This window comes from Acomys minous (assembly GCF_964271855.1).
Source record: "Acomys minous genome assembly, chromosome: 5".
In the NCBI taxonomy this organism is placed as follows: domain Eukaryota; kingdom Metazoa; phylum Chordata; class Mammalia; order Rodentia; family Muridae; genus Acomys; species Acomys minous.
The window spans coordinates 88,950,395-88,959,093 of record NC_140494.1 but is presented as its reverse complement, the minus strand read 5'-3'; the positions used below and the strand labels follow the sequence as shown (position 1 = coordinate 88,959,093).

Genomic DNA, 8,699 nt, shown 5'->3' with positions numbered 1-8,699 from the left:
TTTTAAGTACTTTTAATTAATTCCTTGGTAAGTAAAAATCTATCTCTTTACTGTCTCCTTCAACTATAAGCCTTATAAGTATATTTAAGATTTTGTATTATATTTGGTTAAATATTTTACTGGATTTTAGAATAATTAGGAATCTCTCCTAAGGCAGTTTATCTTTTAACGAATACATCCTTTTATTAATAACTCTGCAAACAAAGCATTATTTGTCATGCATGGGTCTAAGTATTAGTCAATGATTAGGAGTTTGGGGAAAACCTTCTTACAGATAATTATTTAATCCATCTTTTCATGTTTAGAAAAGAAAAAATTGTAAGATATTTTGTTAGCCACAAGTCAGTGATTATAGAAAAGGGTCTTTGTCTGTAGCTATGACAGACACTTTTTTTTTTTGTGAAAACATACTTTGTCTTTAAAACTGTCTTGTGCAAGGTGTACTTTGAAGTTAAAAATGGGATTCTGCTTGTCCACAGCTGTACTTAGCAGACGATGAAGTAGTGCATGGTCACAGTGTCCAAACAAGACAGAATAGCCTGGCAGAAATGGGAAGGTCCACTGCCTGCGCTTCCCCAGTGAGGACCTAGCTTCCAACTCATTAAAAAAAAATAGAGGTTAACAGAATAGGCAAAGATTCAGATTAAGCTTTTATGAAAATGCCTGATTACTTAAAGGAAAACTGTTTTACAGAAGCCAGGGGAGGGAGTGTAGGGCTTGTGTGGATTGTTGACTTTGTGTTCATTGTGGCTTGCATAAAACAGAAAATACAAGTTAAATGTGGATAGAAAATGGAGAAAGGGTAGCATTTTATCTGTCAGTCTGTATCTATCTATCTATCTATCTATCTATCTACCTATCTGTCTCTATTTATGTGGGGGTGTGTATATGATGTCCATGTGTGAGTACCACTTTGTGTATGTGGAAATCAGGATAACTTCTGATTATCAGTTCTCTTCTTTCATCATGAGGGGTTCCAAGAATCAAACAGATCATCAGGCTTCAACAGCAAGCACTTTTACCCACTGAGCAATCTACTGTTTCCAAATGTATCAATTCCTGAGAATATTCCGGGGTATGTAGGATGAATATGACCGTGTAAAGACAGAAGAAGGTAAGGCATACCCAGTCCAGTGGGTTTTCAAAATTGTCAAAGTGTGAGAGCCTCTGAGCCCATCTTTGGAAATAGAGAGGGAAGGGCAAGTGAAAGCGTAGAGATCTTGTCATTAACCAGGCTGCTTGCTGGCAATGCTGAGGTCCCTGTTCCTCCCCACAGCAGTGACAGTGCTCTCTGTACTGATGCCTTTGGAAGTATGGTTATTGAAAAGTGCAAGTTGTGGGACTGTAATGATGGCTCAGTAGCTAAGTACTTGCTGCTCTTCCAGAGGACCCAAGTTTGATTCCCAGTGCCCCCCCACCCACCCACCCATAGGGCGTCTAACAACTAAGCATGGCTTCTCTAACCGGCCTCTGTAGGCACCTGAACTTGTGCACACACCCACACACAGACACACATGAAATATACATAATAATAAATTAAAAAGAATACAAACAGGATGTGATGCTTTAGTCCTGTGATCTCAGCTCAGAAAGCTAAAGCAAGATAATTGCCATGAGTTCAGCTATCACCTGGGCTACATACGGAATGAACGAGCTGGCAAGGTAGTTCAGTAGTAAAGAACCTAACAAGTGTGGAGGCTCCAGGGGTCTACCTCCAGCACTGAAATAAAGTTCTTAAGTGTCATTTTTAGATATTACTGAGAGATTTCCTATTCCCAATCACTGGTATAAGTTGTCAATGAACTTTTAACTAATTCCCATCATTGTTTTATATCATAAGTCAAAGCAAAAGTACCACAGCAATATTCACTATTCTTTTAGAGACACCTATGGTAAGGCCAGGTATATGGTAAGACATTGGTGTTTGGGGTGTAGGAAGGTACATCACTGAAGGAATTGAGGTGATGCTATGGGTTGAATTGTGCCCCCCCCAAAAAGATAGTTCAGAGTATCTTGGCATGTAATCTAATTTGATAGATATAATTAGTTAAAATGAAGTGAAGGTACCATAGGGTAGGCTGTAAAATAGTGTAACTACTCCTTATTAGACAGTCATGTGAAGACTAGGGCCAAGGACATCACCAGTTAATGCCAGCTGTCACAGGAAGCTAGAACGGCCATAGAATAGATTGCCCCTTAGAGCCCCCAGGCAACACACACACACACACACACACACACACACACACACACACACCAAAAATACCTCCCCCCCCCCAAAAAAAAAAAAAGCAGAAACCAAAGCTTGTGATGCTCTGGCCTAGAACTCTTAAGGAAGTGTTTGTTGGTGAAGACACTCAACCTGTGGTATTTTGTTATGGCACCCTGAGCTGGGTAACATAATCAGCCTCATTGAAATCTTGTAAGGCATTGTGATGGAGTAGTTTCTCAAAAAGCAGGGAGGAGGGTGCTGAGAATATAGTTTAGTGGTGCAGTGTTTGCCTAGTATGCCATTTGTTCTACAGCATCAAAAACAAATTATAAATCACAGTATGTTTCCCCGTGCCAACGATATGAAACTGGGAGGTAAAGATTTAAAATATCACAATGGTGTCCCCAAACATTTACACTTATGTGTAAGTGTAAAGTTATACAAGGCCTCTCCAGTGAAGGTTATTAATGTTGCTATGAAACATTTAAAATACCAATGGTAACATTAAAGTTTGCCTTTTAGTTCATTTACACAGTTGAAACCAATGCAATTCAAAATCAGATTTTGTGTGTGGTGGGGGAGGGGATTGTTGAAAATAGAATATGACAAGCTCATTCTAAAAGTATGGAAATACAAAGGACTTAGATATGTCCCCATGTTGAACATATACTATTGAATATTCAATTTGATTTAGAATACGTAAGTAAAAGAGTAAAGTTGAAGATCTTTTCTAAAAGAGTTATTTTCATCTTATGTGTATGTACTACCTGTATGTGTGTGTGTGTGTACCACATCCCTGCCCAGCGCCTGTGGAAGCCAAAAGAGGGTGTGGGTTCCCCTGGTATTGGAGCCACTATGTGGGTGCTGGAAACTGAACCCAAGCAGCAAGTACTTTTAACCACTGAGCCATCTTTCCAGCCCCTAAAGCTAAAGATCTTAATGTTTATGACTTAAAAATTATAGCATGATGGCACACACCTTCAATCCCAGTGCTTGGGAGCAGAAGCAGGTTGATCTCTGAAGTTCCAGGACAGCCAGGGCCACACAGAAAACAAAAACAAAAACAAAAACAAACAAACAAACAAAAAAAACCCTATCTCAGAGAAAAAGTGAGGTCTGAGGTGCACATCCCCATCCTTTGGCCCATCCCCAGCCACCTGTGAAATAATACTAAGCCAGGATGACCTCAGATCACACCACTCAGAATTGTCTCCAGGACTGAACTTCACCCAGCTTAGCCAAGACAAACTAAGCTGACATAAGAATAAACTCCAAGAAAAACACTCAACGCAAATAGGAAATCTATAATGGTTGGAACCCACCTACATAGGCAGTACATGATGGGGGGAGAGGATTAAAAATACTAAAAAATTAATCCAAAACACTGGAGATGAAAATTTCAGTAAATGGATAGCTTATTGAAAAGCCCTACCAATAGACTAGAATATGAGAAGGACAGGACCCAGGAGTTTAAGACAAGGTGGAGAAATGTGAATTTTTAGTTAAAATACATTGATATTTTTAAAAGTATGAGTAGAATCTGTGCAGTCTTTGGTATATCATGAAAAAGCCAAATCTACAAATATGAGCATAGAAGTATGTGAACTCCATACCAAGGCATAGAAAACATTTTCAATGCAATCATAACCGAAAATTCTGCAAATCTAAAGAAAGGGGCCCATCTAGGCACAAGTAGCTTACAGAATACCAAGTAGACAAGACGACAATAAACTCCTTCACACCATATCATAGTTTGAACACTAGATCTACTGAATAAAGTGTATTGAAAGCTGCAAAAGAGAGAAAGCTGCAAAAGAGAAACACTTAAATTTCGTGTAAAGACATGCTCATCAAGATAACAGCCGATTGCCCTACAGAAACTGCAGGGCAGGGACAAATTGGAATGATGCATCTAAGGTTTTGAAGGGCCACAGCTATGAACCCGAACCCAGTAACACAAGGATGCTTGAGGGAGAAAGGGGGAAATGTTCTCTGATAACAGCAGGCTAAAAGAGTTTATGGCTACTAAGCCAGCTCCACCAAGGATACTGGAAGGAATTCTTTGGACTAAAACGTTAAACACATCCAGGGAAAGGGGTGGATGATAAGGCAAGAATAAAACCAAAGATTATGAAACACACATTTTGGTACTATTTTGGATTTTATTGGTCTAAGTTTCCAAATCAGAGGAGATACTATTTTATCCCTAAATTTTGCTTCCTCTGAAAGGCTCATCTGACCATCAGTGATAGAGGCTTCTTAGGATGGAAGGGTGTGCAAAGCTGTTTAAGCAAGTGGAACCAGTAAGCAAGCAGGTACGATGCATTCATTTTGTATTTCTGTGATAAAACAATGAGTGATGCAACAGCGAAGCTGATCTAGGCTTACAGTTGCAGAGGGTTAGTGTCAATGACAGAGCAGACGGGGCACGTGAAGCTGAGCCAGCAAGCTGAGAGCCCACATCCTGGACTGTAAGGAGGAAGTGTACAGTGGGCAGCTGGTCTTTGCTACCTCGTGGGTTCTTTTTCCCCACCCTTTGTCCTCCCCCCCCACCCCAGTTTCACTAACACTAGATAGGAGAGAAACAAAGATAGAGGAGAAAGAATTAGGAAAAATCTCTGAGTCTAATTTCTTTATTTTTGTTTCTTTGACCACTGCTTGTCTGTAGCCAACCTTCCTAAGTGACCAACTACGTGATGACTCCTCCTCTCAAGGCCCTCAAACTTATGTACCCTCTGAAAAGTTCCCAGAATTCCAAATGGCACATAATTGCAGAAGTTATCTGCAGAGGAGAAAGTTGTTGCCACCAAAAACACCCAAAGTGTGCATGGGTGCATTTGCACATGGGTGTAACAAGGAAAAAGAGGCCATGGATTTGAGAGGTGACAAGGGAGGAGTTAGAGGGAGGAAAGGAAGGGGGGAAAGTATTTCTGTGCTGTCCTGCTCTTTGTTTTGTCTATGGCAACTTGACATGAGAAGGAACCTCAATTAAGAGAATGCCCCATCAGATTGCCTATAGGCCAGTTTGTAGGGCATTTTGATTAATGACTACCACCTGGTGATGTTGAGACGGCTCCTTTTGGGTAGCATAACTATAAACATTTTTATTTCAAGCCTACTAGCCTCATCATCTCAGCTCATTGCTGATATAAAAGAATCTCTATACAAAGTCAGGTTGACCATAAACTATGTTTATGTTCAGCATATCTTGTGTCTTTTATTAATCAACAAAAATTCCCCAACCACAAGCCCAGCTGCCCCCAACTGCCAGGCACACTTTCAAAGTTAGCTAGAACTTCTTTGTAGCAAAATAACTTGAGTTAGAGCTGACCAACCTGTTCCACCATCTGCCCACCTCCCTGTATGAGCTAATTGCAGCTTTCATCTTTAAATATTCAATACAACTTCCTCTTGAGGACATGGTTCAGATTCCAAACTGGCCCAACCTTCCTGAGCTCAGAAATAAAGTCTCTATTGTTTTTTTATTACCAGTATGGCCTAATAATATTTATTATCAGGCCTACAATTATTATTACTTCAGTATGCCCAGCTAGCAATCAATCAAGACACAGACACCTGTTATATTTTAAAATAGCCTTAGTTAGTTAACCTGGGGCAGGGCAGATATCAATCCTCTAAACTACCTCCCATAGTAGAGCAGGTATCACATACCTGCTCCAATCTCATGCCATCTGCTTCTAATAACCTCTATCAAGCTACTTCCCACCATAATCCCAAATACTTGTTAATGTTCTTCATCTGGGCCAAATTCCCCATCCACTCTGTGCTTCTCTTCCATCTAACCCATGGCGGGCTTCCTCTCTTCCTCTCCTCTGGTATCTTTTCCTCCTCTTCCCAGGATCCCTCTGTCTCTCTAAGCCTGGGAAGCTTAGCCACATATATCTCATCTGCCCTGCCCAGATGGGATGGCTTTTTATTAATTAGCATCAAAATACATCAGATCATGCCCCAACAGTTTTCATTTTAAGCTTCTGCCTTTGAAGTGAGTTTTCTCCGCCTCCACCTCAAACCCAACAATAACTGTCCTGTGAACAAGCTTTGCTGTACCAAATGACTAAACAAAGACTGAAATATTTGTTAAGAGGTAGTGATTATTTATATCTGGATAAAATGAAATAAAGTATGCATTATTCTCTAAAATAAAGTGCATTGTAGATCAGAATAGAAACCTGTCTAAAGAAGAAATACAGAAGTGGTCAACATCACTGGCCATCAGGAAAATTAAAATTAAAATTATTTTGAGATTCCATCTCCTTCCCAATGGCTATCATAACGAAAATGGGGCCAGTAAGATGGCTAAGTAGTTAAAATCACTTGTGAAACTCAGTGACCTGAGTTTACTCCCTGGAATCCTCATAGTGAAATGAAAGGACTGAGTCTCATTCGTTGTCTTCTGACCTTTACCCACAATGCCCTGACACATATGTGCCCACACACCTTGATACGCCAAATAAACTAATTAATCAAGAAACCTAATACATTTCTTTCAAAGAGAAAAACAAATGGAAGCAAATAATGGCTAGGGTGTGGGGAAAGAACAACCTTTATTTACTTTTGTAGTATAAACTGATTTGGCCAGTATATCAGTCAGTGTAGACATTCTTTGAGAAGATAAAAATAGAGCTACCACATAACTCAGCTATACTACTTGTAGGCATTTGCCTGAAGAGCTCTATACCTTATGGCAGAGATACTGACACATATATGTTTCTTCTCTGTTGAATCAGTCTAGATGTTCATCAACTGAGGAATACATACTAACAATGGGATACACACGTGTGAGTACACACACACACACATACACACACACACACACACTCACTAGAGTTCAGAACTAAAGAAAATGAAAATGAAATCTGCAGGAAAATGGATGGAACAACAAAATTCTAAGCTGAGTTAGGTAACATAAGTCCAAGGTCAGAGGATACGGTGTGTTCTTTCATATGTGGCTTGTAGTTTTGAATTTTTATATTTGTTTTTTAAGTTGGAATAAACATCTGTAGAGACCAGGAAACAAGAAAGGAGGTGTGTGTGTGTGTGTGTGTGTGTGTGTGTGTGTGTGTGTGTGTGTGTGTGTGTGTCCATAACGCTTCATATTTTATTATTTTTCAAAAGATTCCCTCCCCACCATGTGGCTACCTATAATCATATGGCTAACCTCCACACCATTTTCCCTGGGCAATTTTGAGATTTATAGGTTGGCTGTCCTGGAGTTTCCTCAAGCTTCAATTGAGTCTCTTTTGTCCTTCAAAATGACACTCAAAATCAGTTGTTGCTGAAAAAAAATCTAGGAAAGATGATACACTATAATGAGGAACTGCACCAAAGGATGATGAGGAAGATGAAACTTTATTTGTCCTGTATAATTAAGACATGCCAGTTGGCAACCCTCTGACATATTTAAAAGCCAGTCAAACTTTTCATTATTGTAAGGTACTGAGATAAAAGTAAAGTCTTCTCCTAATATTTTTCTTGCTTCGTTTACTGTAAGCAGTTAATTTTTTTTTTTTGAGCTGCTGACAAATAGACCTATTCTAGAGGACCTTCTTCCCAAATGACCCCAGTAGGTGTAAAGCACTTGGGCAGGACCAGAAGTTCCCAGGGCAAAGCAAGGGCACTTCTCTGTAACTGATGTTTATTTAATTCCTAATGTATAAGTTGCTAAACAGCTTTTCCTTCTGGCCTTAATTGATGAGGGGAACTTGGATCTGATGGCCCTTTCAAGATAGTAAATGATGTTTTTAAGTCTTCAGTAGCCAATTTTAAAAAAGATCTAGCCTGATTTATTTCCCCCAACACCTTTTGAAAGTCATTTAAAGTTTTTAGAAGCGAGAAATTCAGAAGCAGACACTGAGGAATCACAGACTGTGTCTGGATAATTCTACCTAGATAATTGAAAGGAGGTATCACCTGCCTTTGCAGCCTGGTGTGCAGCCAGAGCTAGACCCCTCTTACTAGATTTTTGTCTTGGGGACCTTGGGGGCTGGCAGGCTGGATAAAAGACTAGAAGTGCCAACTCTGTCTGGAGGCCATCATTTCTTAATGGTTTCAGTACACAAATCAGAGCTGGCATCAGAGCTGATCTGAGAAATGGGATCTGAGAAGTTCTCTGTGTCATCTGATTATAAATCACTTAGCTCTATTTTAACAAAGGCTGGCTGCCTTCCAGAGTTTAAAACTGAGCCAAGACATTTGTGAGGCAACTAACTTTTCTTTCTTTCTTTCTTTCTTTCTTTCTTTCTTTTTTTTTTTTTTTTGAGTTTGTTTTTATGCTGGTCTAAGTCTGCAAGCTGGAAAGCTGGATTTCAATTAAGTCTTCTGTAGAAGAGCCAGAAGACTTATCAGAAACCTGAGCCCCTTGTAAGCTGCATTCTTGAAAGGCAAGATCTGGCAGGTCAGGCAATGTTAATTTTTCTTCTCTCAGTCCCTGTTTAATTATTACCCAGAGTGTAAGTGCAGATTCTGGCAT

General features: G+C 39.7%; 1 protein-coding gene across 1 annotated transcript in view; it reads left to right on the top strand.

Moving 5' to 3' along the window:
- Nucleotides 1–86: 86 nt before the first annotated feature.
- Nucleotides 87–8,699, top strand: part of LOC311598413 (beta-galactosidase-1-like protein 2) — a gene marked incomplete at its 3' end in the record, with an annotated part of 37,069 nt that continues 28,456 nt past the window's right edge. The window contains exon 1 of the mRNA XM_084783465.1: nucleotides 87–8,624. The remainder of the gene's footprint in view (nucleotides 8,625–8,699) is intronic.